Raw genomic sequence first — 18,094 nt, forward strand, 5'->3', positions numbered from 1 at the left:
TGAACCGTCCGTTTTTCGGGCACAAACATTAGAGAATGTGGAACATTACCCAGCGGGCACGCAACGTTGTTACAACATTGTGACAACGTCAATATTGGTCGTGACGTTGTACAACGTGTTTTCGACCAATATTCGACGTTGTATTTACGTCATATACAGGTTGTTGACACAACGTTGTCACAACGTCATCAAAACGTTATCAAAACGTCATATACAGGTTGTTGTCACATCGTTGTCACAACGTTGCCACAACGTCATTAAAACGTTATTCTAACGTCATATACAGGTTGTTGTCACAACGTTATCAAAACGTCATATACAGGTTGTTGTCACGGCGTTATTACAACGTTGTTACAACGTTGTCACAACGTTGTAACAACGTCTTCAAAACGTTATCAAAACGTCATATACAGGTTGTTGTCACAACGTTGTCACAACGTCATCAAAACGTTATTCAAACGTCATATACAGGTTGTTGTCACAACGTTGTCACAACGTTATCAAAACGTCATATACAGGTTGTTGTCACGGCGTTGTTACAACGTTGTCACAACGTCTTCAAAACGTTATCAAAACGTCATAGGTTGTTGTCACAACGTTGTCACAACGTTATCAAAACGTCATATACAGATTGTTGTGACAACGTTATCAAAACGTCATATACAGGTTGTTGTCACGGCGTTATTACAACGTTGTTACAACGTTGTCACAACGTTGTAACAACGTCTTCAAAACGTTATCAAAACGTCATATACAGGTTGTTGTCACAACGTTGTCACAACGTCATCAAAACGTTATTCAAACGTCATATACAGGTTGTTGTCACAACGTTGTCACAACGTTATCAAAACGTCATATACAGGTTGTTGTCACGGCGTTGTTACAACGTTGTCACAACGTCTTCAAAACGTTATCAAAACGTCATAGGTTGTTGTCACAACGTTGTCACAACGTTATCAAAACGTCATATACAGATTGTTGTGACAACGTTGTTAAAACGTTGTCACAACGTTGTCATAACGTTATCGAAACGTCATATATAGAAGTTCGAACCTTGACCTCTGATTGTCAAACCAAGGTCACCACGAGACTCCCAGGGGTCAATTTAGTTTAAATAGCCACGACCTCAAGGTCGTCGGATCCGATTTGTGATGGGCGAGTTATCTGCCCTTAGACCACACCGCTGTAATACTCAGCTATTTCACTTTCTAGGGAAATTTGCCCAAAAAATGTCTTCCAATCGCCCCGGGATTTGGTGACCCGATAGACTGACCCAACATTTGTTCTTCATTTTTTAAAATCGGCAACCAAAAGTCGTGACCTTGACCCGCTAGGGGCCCCGGAAGTATTTTGGTTTTTGAACCCTAGAGGCCCATCTAATAAAGTCAGGACCACTGGACCTTGACCTTCCAAAATGTCATCTTGGTCCACATGACCACGGTAGGTCAAGGTCATCTGAAAGGGTCAAGGTCACCAAAATATCTACTGAGTCGGATGCTCCCGGGCACATGGTGAGGCCCCGGGTCTGCGCGGCAAATCAAAGGTCATGACCATGGATAGGCAACTCATTGACCTTTCGAATGGGGCCTTGACCTTTGACCTGACCCTTGACCTTGGGATCGAAAAAGTCCCAAAACTTCATGTACCACCCAGACTTTCGCTAATAAATGTCAAGGTCAAAGTCGTGACCCGCACCCGCAAGGTCATTTTTGGGGTTGTAACCTGAGTCAAGGTCATGACATTGCCTGACATTCCCTGTTCCCGGCAGCAATTTAGGTAAAAAGTCACATTCAAAATCCCGAGAGAAAGTGAAAGCGGAACTTTCAGAATGTTATTTGGAAGAAAATATTTTGCTTTCTTGTCAGTAAAATAAAGGGCCCCAAATTCGATGACTTTTAAGTATAATATAACATTTTCACTTTCTTGTCATTGAACACGGCGAATTTGTACTGCATTGATTGCGGATTAAAACATTTCGTCGGGTCCCACTCGGCGGTGTGCGACATCGATCATTTATTTGCTTTATAATTTTTCGGAAATCATAATTTCCTTTAATGCATTAAAGTTATTGGTGTAATAAATAGGCAATACTGGCCTGCTTTCATGTTGCTGAGCACACGGGTTGGGAAAGCAAGAAAAGGCGTTTACGTCCGTCATGTATTATACAAAATGTATTATGAACTGTAAACGAGATGCCTCTCCCGCACCTAAATGTCGCTGTTTTTACATTCGGTGTTTTGCAATTGAAATAATAACACAAAGCACAGAAAATGGTGATTAATGCATATTGTGTAGTGTGCAGCGTTTGCTACACAAATTCAGTGCATAATACGGGCCTAAAACAGGAATTGCAATGCGCTTATCTATAGAAATTGACGTATGATCTTGGGTACAGTTGTATTGGTTAACGACGTAGATCGAAATTGAATAACACAATACAAGCTATAATACATTTTAATTAAGGCTTATTGTAAAACAACTAGAAGCTGACAAATATTCCGGTTAATTCTTCAGTAAATTATCTGGTAACACTAGCGGGTTTTTTTCCCGCGGATACTGATAACGTGACTCTAATGTTGCCGCGAAAGATGCTTCTGGGACGCCATATTGGTTTTTTGGTTCGTGCCGAAGGTAAGTTCTATTATTTTAACTCTCAACTGGGTATGTGGAAGGGATATAAAAATCGTCAATTGCTTCTTCTAAGGCTAATATAAGATCAGATAAAATTATATTGTATCTTAACACCCCATTAGGCTATTAGAGACAGTATACAAACAAAACATTAGGCTACCTACGCTACAGCATTATCATTGGCTATAAAACAACAAAAACACCAACTATATTTACATGTATGTAAAACACGCGCATCTATACATACATCATGTAGTAACAGGGACTATTATTATTAAGTTGAATATGAAAGCCCCTCGAATTTGATTACCGGTAAGGTAGGCATGGACTTCGTTGACGACCGCGGTGTAAGTGGCGACGTTCATTTCAAAACACAGACTCAGACTGCAGCTGTGCCGAGTGAATTTCATATTTTTAAGTTATATTTTTAAGTTACAGAATAATCCTATTATTCCTATAATTCACTACTGCCAGTTGAGAAATTGGCCAAAATATCATTTTCAACTTCAAATTCAAACGTTTGAAGATAGTTTTTCCATGGGGGGGGGGGGAGAAAAACAAAGGTGGTAATTGTGTTATTATTTCCGGTGTGAATGATTTTATAAGCGTCATAATGATACCTATGATCCTATAATAGTGAGTTGACAGCCTATTGAGCAAAAGATATAGAAATAATTATGTTTTGACTTTCTTAGAAAATATGAAATTCTCGCTTTAACTATTAAAACTAGCTGGACCAGCTGCATGATTGTGTCAGTCCGCTCAGAATACACGAGTCTAGGCCAAGCGACGTAGAATTTAGAACTGACTGACGTGATCTGCACTAGTCTAGGCTAGACATTTGCGTTGATGTGTTGCGCAAGTAGATCTAATCTAAATGAAATCTCTCATCATTAGTTTTTTCATATTACTCATATACATTGCCGTTAAACGAATAATTTTCAACACATAGCAAGCCATTTGATCTATACTACACGTCACTGGGCTATTTGATTTTACGGAGATTTGTTACCCACGGCAAAATCTCGATCGACGCTTGGTAGTTGGTAGACTTAACGCGATTTTATCATTCGGCTTCACTAAACAAATTATTAATAAAAACAGCCGTAGATCGACATCTAATAGTGCTAATGTAAATTTAATAATACTATTCCGGTATAAAAAAAAGAAATGATAATAAAAGAATAATGAAGTTAAGTATTTAAATGATCATTTTAAGTAGATACCGTTATATTACTGAGCGCCATGGAAAACGCATCACTTTTTTTCCCAAATATTTTATTACTAGGTGGTTTTGTATGTATAATATTATGCAATACTATGAACTATTGTTTCACACAATGCTCCCAAACGCAAAAAATTTCGGCCCGTGTGCACCAAAAAAATTGCATAAGATGCACATGAAAAACCCAATATTCACGTGCAGCATTGTGTGTGAGCCCTTTAAAAGCATGTTTTCAAATTAATGTGTTGTACATGAACTGTGAAACATCAATCTGTCGTAATTTGTTGTTGGACGTGTGAAGGAATCGAGCTAGAGATGCCGAGACTTACTGAAAATCAACGGAATGAAGCCATGGGAATGTCCAGGGCTGGCATGTCTACACGTGCTATTATTGCCAGACACTTCAATTGTCATCAGTCCACTATTGTAAGGTTGGTGGAACGTGTTCGAATTACTGGATCAACACGTGACCGTCAACGTCCTGGTCACTCATCTGCGTGACAGATTCCGCCCAGCGACTCGAACAGGTGCAGCAGTCGTCGGAAGACAAGGACCAGTAAGTGCCAACACCGTAAGACGTCGTCTAAGAGAAGTAGGACTCCGTGCACGACGACCTTATGTTGGAGCTATCCTCACCGTGAGCGGCGTTTGATATGGGCTCAAGGACACACCAGACATTGAGAAGAGTAGACTGGCAAAGTGTGCTCTTCAGTGATAAGAGTCGCTTTCATCCTTATCACGCTGATGGCCGTCAACATGTGTGTAGACGTCTTGAGGAACGTCTTGCAGACTGCTGCATCTTCGAAACGAATCGATGGGGTGGGGGGGAAGTGTAATAGTGTGGGGAGGCTTCACATTTCATCACCGGACCGCCCTACACATTTGCAGGGGTCGCGTTAATGCTGTAGCCTACCGTGATGATGTCTTGCAACCAATTGTTGTTCCGATGTTTCGAGCGCACCCACAACTTCAGCGCTTCCAATAGGATGATGCACGTCCGCATACCGCCCGTTTTAGTATGGACTTCCTGGCTGCTAACAACATCAATGTCTTGGACTGGCCAGCCATGTCTACGGACATGGCACCGATAGAACATGTCTGGGATGCGATTGGACGCCGTCTGTATCGGAGACCACAGATGCACACCATTGCTGCTTTAGAAGCTGCTCTTGTCCAAGAATGGAACAATTTGCCCCAGGCCTTCTTTCAAACATTGGTTAATTCCATGCGACGTCGCTGCACAGCGTGCGTAAGAGCCCGCGGAGGACACACATCTGACTTTGTACCGTTGATTACAGATTAAACATCCATGAGTGTACAAATGTGTTGTTATTGATGTGTTCCCATTTGAATATTGTTCACAATAAGAAGCAAAATAAATAAGATATGTTTACAGGATCATTTTGTTATACGAAAAACTAAGTGATGCGTTTTCCATGGCGCTCAGTATATATAAGTGTGAAACCTGGCCATTATTTAATTAATTACAGGTCTAAGTGAATCCCAGCAAGCACAAAATATTTTAAAAACGTTTTTTGTTTTTGTTTTTGTTATTTTTTTTTTGTTTCTAAAAGGTTATGTAAAAAAAAAATATTTATCAAACGTTTTTTAAATGTTTTAAGTGTATGTTTTTCAGAAGTTTTCGATAAATATTGATAAAAATGTTTAATATAATATGTTTAGATAACGTTCATAATTGATGTTTTCTTTCAAAATTTTCCATTAAAACGTAGTACCGTAAATATGATTTTTTTTTTTAACGTTTATGAAACGTTTATAAAGAACCCGCAATGAATAGGTAAAAAAAAAATTTTAAAAACATTTATTAAAGGTTTAATACACCTTTAAAACTTAATTACGTTCATAACTTAATTGCAAAATATCTATATTTAATGTACCGGTATATAAAAAAAACCCAATAAAGGTCAAGATTAATTATCTTATACATATTTTATTTTAAAACACACCCAAGGTTGACAGTTGGTCCAATCAAATTTAAACATCTTTCCGCCAAAAAGGAATCCTAGCCAAACATGGCTGCTTTATTAGAGCTGTGATAAACTATTGAGTTTTATAAGTTGCTAGAAGGCGTAAAAGTTGAAAATTAGGTATGTTACGATTAATTAACATTTTGTGTCCATTTAGAAATAATTATGATATAAAAGAATTAATTGTTTCGGTAATTGTAGATTATTTTCTACTGGTAGCCGAACTTCTATTGTCATTTCATTATTGAACCCTCCTTGCAAAGTAAATTGAGTATTTTAAATATGTTTTATTACCTCTTAAATGATTTATTTTAGTTTTGAAACTTTAGTGTTTTTATTTTATAATTGTATTGCATTTTAATCATTTAGTTTTTGGTTAATTGCTATGTCTGGATTTAGAAAGAGCTATTTCAATCTATGTCTGGAATTGGAAGGGGCCATTACAATATTTATAGTATTGTATAATGGACTTTCCCAGTATCTATTATCTTTAAATGTATAGGGTTACCAATTTCATGAAGCTTTGCAGGGAGTGTTAATAGTAATGTAACGTATACAAAACTTGTGATATATTACAAATGACAAGTGATATATGCACTCGTGCTGTATGAACTATTTATATAGTCTTTAGTGAATGAAAACATTTTTGGCTACCATTCCTGGTTTTGAATGTCAAATATGATATGAAAACGAATATCGGTTTGTAATTTTTTTTAACCGTTTTTTTCCCCGGTTGTACGTGACAAGGAGTTGGGTCGCCTGTCCAACCTGGTGGGTTTTCTCCGGGTCCTCAGGTTTCGTCCCACTGCTAAAAAGACCCCCTACGCGCTAGCGAATTATTGAAATAAAATTGAACCATATGTTAGTCCCGAAATGACCTAGTTTGTGTCAAGTGGACGTTAAACCCCATTTCTCTCTCTCTTCGCGTATTTCGCCGAACATAACTGATTAGACATTACAGTAAAAACAGAAACGATTGAATGTAAATCAGTTAATATACATTCATATTACATTATTATATGCGTTGCAACCCATTTATGTCCATTTCTAGGTGTCAAGGAATGGAAAGTCAAAATTCGTGGTATTGTCAAACGCATAAACAGTATGTCTTTTTATTTTAACAGGTTGATGTCTAATTCCCTAATGGCCCAATTTAATTTAAAGGGAAATAAAGGGAGGCGGTCCATAATGGACTTAGAAATTTACAAAGTTGTCCAAGGTTTGTTTTTATCATACTCAATTTACGAACATATCCTTAAATATCGGATAATCAAACATGGTATGGGCATACAGGAGTTTTTATTACTTCATCGATGAGTATTGATCTTTTTTTTTTGTAATTTACACCCAAGCCTTTCTTACACGTACAAATTCATGGAGAATATGAAAGTTATAACACAAGCGATGTCTCATATAGAATGTGTTATTGGGTCATATATAATATAATTCATATGGGGTTTAACGTCCTACTGTTCTGCTCCGACTAGGCTAATGAAGACGGGCATGAGCCATACCGCGTGCTATGATGGAAATTTTGCCCGGGCAGCGGCACTATGGCCTACTCTTATATCGAATTCCAACTGCCAAAGAGATCTTTTACTTGCACGTCAATGTGTACACGTGGCCTCGGTTTTTCATACCATCCAAACGAATTGTCCTTGTCAGGCCTACTGAACTTTCTCGGCAAATGTAGGGATCGAAAATGCGACCTCCAGACAAGCGAGCCAGCGTTTTACCCAATTAGCCACCTTTGCTCCATAATTCATGGGATGCAGAATTATCTGTTACAGCTTTAAGACGACCTTTTTGATCGGACTCAATTATATAATTTACAAAATTTGACAGAGTAAATATACAGTTTTTTTGTATTCTTCAGATAGTGTAATGATCAGTCAGCCGAGCTGCAAGGAAGCCGAGATAATAACAGCAGTTTCGGCTCATCTAAAATATGCACCCGACAGAAGAGGGACCAATTAAGTACATGTACAGTTTTAATTTGTTTATTACATGTCATATTTTATTATAATCTTTATAAGCCATTTTGAGCAGTGTTTTATATTGGTAACAGGCGCTTTATAAATAAATAAATTTTTATTATTATTACGGTACCAATTGCATTACAATTACTTTCTCATTTTTAGCAATATCATTCATTACCATTACCCATTACATTGAAAGTAAATAATTACATTTTATTACTATTTAAAGATTAGAGCTAATTTAGCATTTAATCAATCAGATTTAAAGACAATAGTTTTACCATGTCTTTAAATCTGATTGATTAAATGCTAAATTAGCACTAATCTTTAAATAGTAATAAAATGTAATAACATTAAATATGTTTCCTTGTTATATTCTTTTAAAACTCTAGTTATCACTGAATGCATAAGAGTATGGTTTTAATATATTTCTGTAAATCCTCTGTTTGATCTTTTATGAATGTATATTTAGTTAATCATGTATAGATCTATGCCTTATTTTCTTTTAAACTGGTTTCAATTATATAGTATAATGTGTATGGTTTCAGTACATCTCAACAATCCTCTGTTTGATCTTTTAATTGTATAATGAGTTAATCCTAGTATATACGATTATTTACCGTTGTTTCATCAATAGCTTGTGATAGCTACTCATGTTCACCTTCCTTGCATACCATTGGATAGTTCCCACTGATGTTTATATATATATTCATATCTTTCTCATTTTATTTATTTGTATATATATGCTTGAAAATGACTTGTGAAATCTTGTTGAAACGTTGCAGTGAAATAAACCATAGTAATTGTTATTCCATAAAAGTGTGTTTTTTGATTATGTTCCAATTACTAAATGCCATTCAAAAATGCGCCATTAAATGTAATTGAAATGTAATTGACCATTACATGATTTTCGGAATGTAATTAATTACATTTCCATTACTCATTACTTTTGAAATCTTCCATTACTCATTACATGACCATTACTTAAAATTTAATGATCAGATTCTATTACCTTTACCCATTACTGCAAAGTTATATGACTCTAGCATTAATATTGTCTGTAATATAATCGTTTGAATTGAATGTTTTGAAACTACGTATTGTCCTATTAATTGATACTGATTTTATTCAGAAAGAAGCAATTAGATTGGTTGTGATGGGACACAATAACTTTGATTCTAATTGAGTGAGAGTGTTGAAACTTCGCGTATCGTTTCACTATGTCAAAACCGTGGCCCAAATCTGTCGGGCATTTAAGCCCCCCCCCCTTCCCCGCACACACACCTAATTTAACTTCCATCCTGCCCGGCCGCCTATTCCCGTCTTCGTTAGTCCAGTAGGGGCAGAACTGTAGGGAGTTCGGATGGGGCTTATACTGGGTTTTATACAACCTCAAAACAACAAATTCTGACGTCGTGACAACTTTTCGCCAACCACCACACAACGTTGCAAAACAACAAAATTCTGACGTCGTGACAACTTTTCGTCAACCACCACACAATGTTGTGACAATGCTGCTTGAACGTCCGTACAACGTTGTCACAACTTTTCGTCAACCACCACACAACGTTGTGACAATGTTGCTTTGACGTCCGTACAACGTTGTCACAACTTTTCGTCAACCACCACACAACGTTGTGACAATGTTGCTTTGACGTCCGTACAACGTTGTCACAACTTTTCGTCAACCACCACACAACTTTTCGTCAACCACCACACAACGTTGTGACAATGTTGCTTTGACGTCCGTACAACGTTGTCACAACGTAAGAGTTTGTTGCAAAACAACCTACAGCTGACTTATTTCAGACGTTGTGATACAACCTCTGAAAAACGTTGTCACAACGTTCTGTGCCCGCTGGGTAAGTTGTTTTTTGATTAATATTGATGTTTAATTGTGCAAACAGCCAGCACCGTTTTGTGGAAAATTCCTTTTAGTTTATGATTGATTCATTCTGAAAATTCGGGTGACAAAGAAAATTTTTGGGCATATAGCCTCAGCATTCCCCCCCCCCCCCCTCCCACCACCACCACTACCACCCCAACTACCACCCCAACTGAGATTGACGCCCTATTTCTATGCAGCGATTAATATCCAAGCATTGATAAGAAATATCAACGAGTTTAACATAAAGTGGTATAAGAAGTACACACTATTATATTAAATAAACAAACCCGACATTAGGGTGAGGACTGGTCTAATTTACTGTGCACTAAGATGTTCAGTTTTTTATTTTTAGAATATGCAATGCACTATCTGCTGTTGCGCTAAATGGGCTACAAAGGGGGCTATTGTTCGACCATCCATACATCTTTGCTCGTGATTGATCGTAAAAGTGCAAGGGAAACAACTTAGCGTGTACTTTGTCTATGAAAACAAAAACAGATTACTTGGTTATTTAGTATTTCCTCCTACAATTTCTCGTGGTCAGTGAATCCACAACATCACTGTGTTTATATACATAAATAAAACAGATACAACGCTAAAGGCATCGCGGTAGAAGTCGTCTATGTGCATAAATCAATTTAAAAACTGCTGTCAGCCGACAGCTAGCTTAACATGACGCTCGAGAAAGAGCAGACATCTCGCTTAATATGATTTGATGTATACCAGAATGCAGTAAAGTGGTTGAGTTTTTTGACTGGACGTATTTTTTCTTTATTTATGTATTTATCTAGCCCCCGGTTCCATTCACTTGATTTGATATGTACCTTTGTGATTTCTGCGTATTGTGGCTTGTCCGTAGATTCGTTTTGTGTAAATTATGTGTGGTGAAGTCCCACTGCACTTACTAATAGACGTACTTGTACTTTATCTACTATATCCAAAAGAATTAGCACAACCGTAAAGCTGCAATACATCGTTGCACGGTACACGATAACAAGACAAAAGGTATGCCGACACTTCAACACTGGTTTACTAAGTTTCAATGTCATTGTATAGAGATGTACAAAAAATAACAATTTATACATATTTACATATATAGTAACGCTGTGGTTTTAATTGTCTATAGTTTCAATTGTCTATGGTTACATAGTATATAGGTAACTACCAAAGAACCTGTACATACGTGTGTTAATATGTTTTATAAACCTGTAACGGTAAATCTCTTTGATCTTTGGGGTTATTCTATGCCCGCAATAACTTGCGGTCTGAAAGTCGGGGCGGCTTTGGATATACACGGAAATTTGGGGTTATTCTTCTGAAAGTTTTTCTTTAAACCTGTAACGGGTTATTCTTCCAGGGTAGGTTTTTTTTCACAAGAAAACATGATATAAGGTTTTTCTTACGGGAATTCTGGGATATTCTCATCTTGCGTACATGTAAACATAGACGGTTTATAAGCAAGATAAAGTCTCGGCCTGCCGGCCTCGGGGTTTCTTTTTCTCGGGTTTTTTTCTTCAGTCTTTCTTTCCCCAGCATAACCTCAGTCTCGTGCTTTATCCTACACGTAATGGGTATAATTTAGGAACAGTGAGTGGGAGATATTGACTATTAAGTCGATGAAAGTATTTTTAAATAAAATGATTTTCCATTACCTTTTTCTCTTTGTTATGTCATCGACTTTAATTTTATAAAACGAAGAAATTTAATTATAGGTGCTGTGCACATCTAAAGACTATCTATTAACAAAAAAGGGTCCATTTTTAATGTGACAATCCCGTCCATGGTTGCGTATCCCGTAGATGTGTACCCATGTCTCCGATGTAAAAATGGAGACACAATTAACTGTCAAGACATGGGGTTGTTTTTTTTTGCGTCACAATTCATATACTGTCGTTGGCGCTAAAAGTAAAGTTATGCAATATATTGTTTTCCTAATATGGTCGCAACGTTTACATCGAAGATCCGAGAATTTAGATACATACAAATCGGTCCTTGTAATAGATGAGTTAAATTTTGCCCCGTTAACTCTTATGTTCGTGAACACAATACAGAAGAAACGTTCTCAGTGGATTTTCAAAATTTAATTGCGATTGTCCATTTAATCATAAAATGATTGAATATAAAAAAATTAAAATTGTAAAGTTTAAACACGGGTCACTTTTATTCTAAAAGTGTGTGATAGAGTTCATGGATTTTTTTTTTTTTAATATTGCTCAATGGGATATTTGTTGACAGACAATGACTTTATATTTAGCACTGAAGAGTTTGCTATAAAATGAAATGAAAAGAAATGGGGTTTAACGCCCTACTGTTCTGGACTTTGCTATAAAATGAAATGGGGTTTAACATCCTACTGTTCTGGACTATAAGGGGGCATCGCAAAATCTGAACACTTGCGTCCAAACAAATAAATCACGGAACTAGGTGAGTGAGTTGGACTCCTGATAGAAAATGATAAATTAAATATTGAAACAAATACTGAAAAATGTCAACGCTTTCTTACTCCGTCGACGCAGATCGGCAGGTTTAGTGGGTACATCTGTGACTGTCCCTTAGTTTAATCTTTGACAACAGACTCACCCCACCATACCCAATCTAACCGCACTGGAGAGAGAGAGAGAGAGAGGGGGGGAGAGAGGGTAGTGTTAACGTACACTCGACACAAACTAGGTCATTTCGGGACTAACGTATGGTTCAATTTTATTTCAATAATTCGCTTGCGCGAAGGGGTCTTTAGCAATGGGAGGAAATCGGAGGACCCGGAGGAAACCCACGAGGTTGGAGAGGCGATCCAACCTCTTGTCGCGTACAGCCGGGGAATCGAAACCACGCCAGTTGACTCAGTGACAGACCTTATGATACAGCGCGCACGTGCTAACCATTCGACCATCCAACCCCCTAACCGCACTGAACAGACGTTGGCATTGTTAATAAATAAAAAAATTTATTTATTTGTTTAGCAAAGAATAAGTACAGAGATGTCGAGATGGGGACGGGACAAATGAACTTAATACTATAAATGTTGCTATACCGGTTCGTCTTCATTAGTCCAGTCGGAGCAGAACAATAGGACTTTAAACCTCATTTCATTTGCTACACCGGAATCAAACTAATTCCTGTAAACAAGAGACAAGAGATTAGGAATAATAATCAAGATACATCTTCTAGAAATAGTCATCTAGTGTCTGGCTATCCTCCGTATTTTAATCAGCAAGTACAATTAAGTTATCGATCATTCATTAAAGTCATCCCTGAAGAAATTACATTTAAAGATGGGTTCCCAGAAAAGTATTTATCGTGTGGTTATTTCCAATAAAAGTATGGCAATTTTGGTATATATGGAAAGTAGAGATATCCAATCTTACTAATAAAATTATGGATTCCCCGAAAAACACTCATGGAGCGTATACAGGACAAAAATGTAAGAGTTCCCTTAATCAACAGCCCGACGATTAAGAATTTCTGCACGCGTGATGTCAAAGGTCACACGCGAACATTGAGCGCTTGATGTACAAGTTGATAAACTTTATGAAGAGTTAGGCGTACAACACTTTCTGGGATAAAAATGACGGGAAAAGACGCGGGTAGTGGATAATCCGAGAATTTAATTAGGATTCGATATTTGTAATAAATAGTAAGCGATTAAAGACAACATCGTCTTATGTATGCAATGAATTCTCCTCTGACTCCCAAGACGGGACGTAAACATGACCTGGTTTGATCGAATTTTAATAGCAGGGCATTCCTTCGCAATTACAATGTTTGAGAAGGATTTGAAGCATAATTATGAGAAATTAATTAGTTTGAATATGTTTTGAGTCCATATATACCATTAAATCACCCAGTTTGTACGCGGGAACCCATCTTTAATGACAATGTATATACAAGACAAGAAACAGACGGTCGTTTAGAGCTTCATATGTATAAGGTATATAATGAACAGTTTGCTGCAGCGTGAGATGGGTCCCTAGAGTTCCTTCCCCCTTCCAAAATAACAACAGAAAATATGCACTTACTTTATATGTACATGTTTATGAAGGGGTGGTTGGGCGCTGGGTGTGTGCGGGTGGGGTGGGGGTGGGGTGGCCGAATGGTTAGCACGCGCGCGCTGTATCATAAGGTCTGTCATTGAGTCAACTGGCGTGGTTTTGATTCCCCGGTTGTACGTGACAAGAGTAGGGTCGCCTGTCCAACCTCGTGGGTTTCTTCCGAGTTCGCCGGTTTCCTCCCACTGCTACGCGCAAGCGAATTATTGAAATAAAATTAATTGTACCATATGTTATTCCCGAAATGACCTAAAATTTGGATTTTATCATAGTTAAATTTTCGTGAAACAGGCCCAGTTGGTGCTCATGACGGAACCAGAAGCTGTAAACGACTGATAAGGCATATCTCGCGGTCGCTGTTCAGGTTTCTGCTCTATCCGGATATCTCAATCCACGCAGAAAACGAAGATATGGGATTCCCCTCGCAGAAAATTTTGATAGTTTGAAGTCAATTTCCTTGCATCTGGGGGCTTTTCTAAAGGCAATTTACTGTTTTAAATGTATAGGCTCTCCCCTGGACCCCGCCCTCCTCGCACTGGACACGCGCCTGGATAACATATAGCAAAATTCCATCGACCCATGCTGCCCCCTGTGTAAATGGTACACTTTACATTTTCTTTATTTTTTTCTCCCCTCTCGCTTTTTCTTTCTTGAAAGAATCGGATGAAAAACAGGTCTACTTTTCTTTGAAGTTGAACTTTCCGTCATTTTGGAATCTACGGTAGCTAGATCGCTAATTTATAAGTCTGTTTATTGTCAGATGACGTCATGATATTATAACACGCCCCCCATTAACTTAACGTGTTTTCGAAAGCTAATTTATTTCAAGTCTGTTTTTCATCTGATGGAATCCAAGCCGAGGGATTATCTTAAATAATTAATTCGAGTGAGTATAATCCGGGATTAAACCGTGAGAAATTTGTTACTTTCCTAAAAAAGTTACCGTGGAAAGATGGGCTTCTGATATCCAATAGTTAAGACAAAATGAAAATTAAAAACTTACCCCACATGAGAATAACCAGATGCTAAAGACTACCATCAATTTGGACCCTTCGCGCATTTCGCCGAATATAACTGGTTAGAAATTACATTGAAAACAGAAACGAATGAATGTAAACCAGTTTATATACATTCATATTACATTATTATATGCGTTGCGGTCCATTTGTGTCGAGGTGCCAAAGAATGAAGATTTAGCTCCTTTAAGAGAGAGAGAGAGAGAGAGAGAGAAAGAGAGAAAGTCATTTCGGGACTTACATATGATTTTAATTTTATTTCAATAATTCGCGTAGGTGTCTTTGGGAAGAAACCGGAGGACCCGGAGAAAACCCAAGAGGTTCGACAAGCGACCCTACTCCTTGTCACGTACAACAGGGGGATCGAAACCACGCCAGTTGACTCAAATGGCAGACCTTATGATACAGCGCGCACGTGCTAACCAAGCCCCTTTAAGCACTGTGACTAAGTGAGTAAGACGCTGACTCGGTAGCCTGGACGTTCGCTGGTTTCCCCCTCGTCAGTGTTGCATGACGGAGGGCCTGTCAAGGACAGCTGTTTAGTCGTTCGGTGGGACGAAAATCCGAGATCCTGTGTACCCATTGGCGTGCACGTAAAAGATCCCTTGGCGGTTGGAATTCGAAGCGTATGCCCGTCTTCGTTAGCCAAGTCGGCGCATAACAGTAGCACGTTAAACCCCATTTCATTTCATTTCACATATTCCCATACATACATTCGACATGAGTATAGGACTATGAAAACAATAGATGCACGTGGTCGTCGCTTTTCTTCAATAGATATCGAGTATTTAACTTGTCATTTTATTTACAATCTTCTTGTTGCAATTATGGACAAATTCTTATCTAAAGAGTTTAACATCCTATTTAATAAACTAGCATGTTTTTCTCAGTGTTTAACGTCCGCTTCCACCGAAGGTGATATCGCAGACAAGTCTTATTTTTTCATTTTCATTATCTTAGCGCACGCGCGGGGGTCTTTCCTATGGGAAGAAACCAGGGTACCTGGAGTAAACCCACGAGCTTGAGAAGGCGGCTCTATCTCCAAGCCACATACGCTCACACCAGGGATCGAAACCACAGCCGCAAGCCCGAGGTGACCGGCCAGCTAGAGGTCGAAGCGCGTCACTCTAGACCACTAGCCCCCCCCCCCCCCAAAAAAAAAAAACCCTAGCATGTTAACAGTCCCTCTTATATAGCCCCAGACGACTTAATACTCTCTGATGCGCCTTTGTCTTGTCCTCTGGCAACCTATCATAATTTTTGTTATCTCGTATATTATTGCCGATATATAGGCCGGTTGGCATTAACGTGACAATTTATGTCTTTTAATCTAGTTTATAGACGAGACTCTGTGACGTTTATGACCAAAGCGTGTAGTTTTATCTCGTAAAATGGTTAATTATTATTGATCGCCATTGTATAATAGAATACAGGTACGAGCGTACTATATGGACTAGTCACCGAGCATGACGTCATCGCCGCCATCTTGGAATTGTGGCATCATATCAAATATCAATCTGATTAAAACATAGATCCTATTTCGTTTCGTTTTTTTATAATTCAAAATGTCGTTATACTTGTCTTTACTACACTAGGATCTGGTTGATGTGTGGGATTAACCTATGGAAGGGACTGTTACGGTGAGTTTTTGTCGTGCGTTGCATTGAGCTGGGAATCCCAGTAGAAATATCAACGCTGATACCATTGAATAATGAGAGAGAGAGAGAGAGAGAGAGAGAGAGGGGGGGGGGCGTGGGGTTTAACGTCCACTCGACACAAACTAGGTCATTTCGGGACCAGTGCCGGACTGGGCCCACCTGTACACCTGGACCTAAGCTCATTAAAAAAAAGTGGGCCTAAGCCTATAAAGAAAAAAGAAAAAAGAGAAAGAAAAAGACCTGAAGATTACTTTGGCTATCCTTGAAGCTAAAGAAATAATTTGTTACTTCTTAGAGAACAATTAATTATCAGTTATCATCACAGAAGTAAACAAATTTCATCATAAGCTCGTGAGGTTCAGGAGCTTATGATGATATTCGTTTACTTCTGTGAGTGCGAAGATTCTAGCTATATTCTGTGATGTGAGTCAAGTCAACAGAACTGTCAAATACGTGTACTGTATGTATATTATAATTTGCATTATTTTCATCACGGAGAATAAAAGGTTTTGGGGTTTTTTTGACACTCAAGAGAGTTCTCAAATTCATCTAATGATAGTGCTCTTAGGTCATTCTGTTATCTAATTGTATCAGGAAATCAAAAATTTACCTTCATCTGCTTTGGTCTGAAAAGCTTGGAAAGTGGATTTGCGGTTGTCAATTTCCAAAATTTTCCTAGGGGGAGCCCCCCCCCCCCCGGACGTTCATGCCTTGGTTAATGACCTGACAGGTGGGGCCCACCAGTCCGGCACTGTTCGGGACTAACAAATGGTTCAATTTTATTTCAATCATTCGCATGCGGGTAGAGGTCTTTATCAGTGGGAGGAAACCTGAGGACCCGGGAAAAACCCACGAGGTTGGACAGGCGACCGTACTCCTTGTCACGTACAACCGGGGAATCGAAACCCCACCAGCTGACTCAATGACAGATCGTATGGTACAGCGCGCGCGTGCTAACCATTCGGCCACACCCCCCCCCCCCATTGACTAATGAAGCTAGGCCTTTTAGTTCTAGTCATTAAATCATATAAGTGATCAGTATTCTAAACTTATGTTTAGTATGTATAGAAAGTGGTTAGAAATTATACAGTTGTCATTAATTAGCAAGTGTGTAACTAGCTGTAAAAGATGTCACTACTGGTGTAAAAGCATGACTATTTATAACACCCATTACTATTAAATACATTAACCTGGACAATAGTGGTGTATATCATTCAATAATCACAGTTTTAACATCTTAGTGACAAAACACCTACTTAATGAAGACTGCCAGATTAATACCAATTTAATTAACTAATACACATTACGTATATAAACTGACGACTTTGATCTATTAGTGTCGTATATTTTCATTTATAACAGTTATTTGTTGCGTCAGTCAACGATATCAACATTAAAATGTTAGTAAATCAAAAGTCTGACGTCATAGGGTCAAAAACCGCTCGTATGACTCCTGACGCGACCTTCCACTACAACTCTTCAGATCTTCATGTAGTAGAGACCATCGAAAGTATAAAAAAAACGAAATGAAATGATTACTTTGATCCTAGTCCTGTATAAGATACCTTTACCAAGAAAAAATATAAAAAAATCAGTTACTATGTGGAGTTGTCAATATTCCAAATTTTACATTACATGAGTGTCTAGACTGGATAGCCATATG

The 18,094-nt window shown here is 38.2% G+C and overlaps 1 long non-coding RNA gene across 1 annotated transcript; it reads left to right on the forward strand.

Moving 5' to 3' along the window:
• The first annotated feature begins 5,769 nt into the window (after positions 1-5,769).
• On the forward strand, positions 5,770-8,055 carry LOC130013044 (uncharacterized). The gene is made up of 3 exons (XR_008788328.1): positions 5,770-5,964; positions 6,969-7,063; positions 7,721-8,055. It is a non-coding gene; the product is annotated as an uncharacterized LOC130013044 (long non-coding RNA).
• The last annotated feature ends 10,039 nt before the right edge of the window (positions 8,056-18,094 follow it).

This window comes from Patella vulgata, chromosome 5 (genome assembly GCF_932274485.2).
Source record: "Patella vulgata chromosome 5, xgPatVulg1.2, whole genome shotgun sequence".
NCBI classification, from domain to species: domain Eukaryota; kingdom Metazoa; phylum Mollusca; class Gastropoda; family Patellidae; genus Patella; species Patella vulgata.